Source organism: Ceratotherium simum, chromosome 24 (genome assembly GCF_057802395.1).
Source record: "Ceratotherium simum simum isolate JZ-2026a chromosome 24, ASM5780239v1, whole genome shotgun sequence".
Taxonomy (NCBI): domain Eukaryota; kingdom Metazoa; phylum Chordata; class Mammalia; order Perissodactyla; family Rhinocerotidae; genus Ceratotherium; species Ceratotherium simum.
In genome coordinates, this window is record NC_141923.1 from 29,817,696 (window position 1) to 29,820,335 (window position 2,640).

The window sequence follows — 2,640 nt, forward strand, 5'->3', positions numbered from 1 at the left end:
TAACATGTGATCAATCCTGGAGAATGTTCCATGTGCATCTGAAAAGAACGTGTATTCTTCGGTTTTGGATGGAATGCTCTGTATATATCTACTAGGTCCATCTGTTCTAGTGTGTCGTTTAAGGCCAATGTTTCCTTATTGATCTTCTGTTTGGATGATCTATCCGTTGGTGTAAGTGGAGTGTTAAAGTCCCCTACTATTATTGTGTTACTGTCTATTTCTGTTTTTATGTCTGTTAATAATTGCTTTATATATTTAGGTGCAACTACATTGGGTGTGTAGATATTTACAGGTGTTATATCCTCTTGGTGGATTGTTCCCTTGATCATTATGTAATGCCCTTCTTTGTCTCTTTTTACAGTTTTTGTTTTAAAGTCTATTTTGTCTGATATGAGTACTGCTACCCCAGCTTTCTTTTCATTGCCATTTGCGTGGAGTATCTTTTTCCATCCCTTCACTTTCAGGTTGTGAGTGTCTTTAGGTCTGAAGTGTGTCTCTTGTATGCAGCATATATATGGGTCTTGTTTTTTTATCCAGTCAGCCACCCTATGCCTTTTAATTGGAGCATTTAGTCCATTGATGTTTAAAGTAGCTATTGATAAGTATGTACTTACTGCCATTTTTTAACTTTTTTTTTTCTCAGTGTTATAGTAGTCCTTCTCTGTTCCTTTCTTCTTCTGTACAGAATTGATGGTCACTTTAGTTTGACCTCTGTCTGAAAGCTGTACTCTTTAACTCCCCTCCTCCCTCATGTTTTTGATATTATATCTAACCTCTTTTTTGTGCATTTGTATCCATTACCCTCTTATCATGGAAATAGATAATTTTTCCTATTTGTAGTCTTCTCTTTTCCCCTTAAATCAGTCCCTTTAACATTTCTTGTAGCACTGGTTTCTTGTTGACAAACTCCTTTAATTTTTGCTTGTCTGGGAAATTTTTGATCTCTCCTTCCATTTTGAATGATAACCTTGCTGGGTAGAGTATTCTTGGCTGTAAGTTTTTTTCTTTTAGCACTTTAAATATATCATGCCATTCTCTCCTAGCCTGTAAGGTTTCTGCTGAGAAGTCAGCTGATAGCCTTATGGGGTTTCCTTTGTATGTAACTTGACATTCTCTTGCGGCTTTTAGGATTCTCTCTTTATCTTTAATTCTGGACATTTTGATTATGATGTGTCTTGGTGTGGGCCTCTTTGGGTTTATCTTGTTTGGAGCTCTCTGTGCTTCCTGTACCTCGATGTCTGTTTCTTTCCTTAGGTTAGGGAATTTTTCACCTATTATTTCTTAAAATAGATTCTCTGCCCCTTTGTCTCGCTCTACCCCTTCTGGGACACCTATAACAGGGATGTTAGTGTGCTTGATGTTGTCCCAGAGGTCCCTTAGACTGTCCTCACTCTTTTTAATTCTTTTCTCTTTTACCTGTTCAGCTTGGGTAATTCCTTCTAGTCTTTCGTCCAGCTCACAGATCCATTCTTCTGTATCCTCTACTCTGCTTTTGAGTCCCTCTAATGAATTTTTCATTTCCAGTATTGTATTCTTCATTTCTGATTGGTTCTTTTTTATATCTTCCATTTCTTTGTTGACATTCTCACTGAGTTCATCTATTCTTATCCCCACATCAGTGAGCATCCTTAACACTCTTAGTTTGAACTCTCTCTTGGGTAGGTGGCTTATTTCTGTCTCACTTAGTTCCTTTTCTGGGGTTTTGTCCTGTTCCCTTACTTGGAATGTATTCTTCTGCCCCCTCATTTTGCCTCTTTCCCTGTGTTTGTGTCTACATATTAGGTAGGTCAGCTTGTCTCCTGCTCTTGGATAGGTGACCTTATGTGAGTGATGCCTTAGGAGGCTTCCAGTGTGCTCCCTTCAGTTCTCAATGTTCCACGGGTGACCTGTATGTGGGCTACGTGTGTCCTTCTGTTGTGGCCTGTTTGTTCTCCCTGTAGGCACCCAGGGAGGCCAAGTTATGCTCCTGGCCAGCTGTTGTAATGCTCAGCTGCTTGTAGTTGTTGTGGGCCCTTCAGTATCTTTATCAGGTGTGGGGAGCCCCACCTCAGTTGGCTGCAAGTTCTAATACCACAATTGTGTTGCAGTATTTCTTTTAAGTGAGGAGGCCCCCAGCGTGGCAGGTTGTTAGGCTCAGGGCCTTACAATTGCTGTAAGCCTCTAGCCTATTAGGTCTCTTGTCAGCTCTCTGAGGATTGCAGCTGGGTGGGGCTGGCCTCAGGCATGGGAACGCCCAATTGTTTCAGGCTTTGGAAGGTGGGGCAAACCCCCTATGTGGGTCTTTGAGAAGCACAAGTCTTCTGCAGCTGACAAGCCCTGCCGCCCACAGGTCCACACACACAGTCAACACAGTCCTGCCCCGTGTGCGTGCCCCGATCTCCCCAAGTGGACCCAGTCTCTCCACGGCGGGAGCCCCACACACTCCGCCACTGCCCCACACTCTCCACCCTCTCCTTGTGCACACTCTGCCCTGCTAAAGTCAGCTCAGTTGCCAGGCTACAGAAAATCCAGTCACCAATCTATGCAGGCCCACAAGTTGCCTGAGGGCTTGTTGTTGGGTGGGGCCAGTCTCTAGGGTGGGCTGCCTGCCCTGGCTGTGCTGGATTAAATTGGTGCTCTAGTGGGTGGGGCAGACCTGGG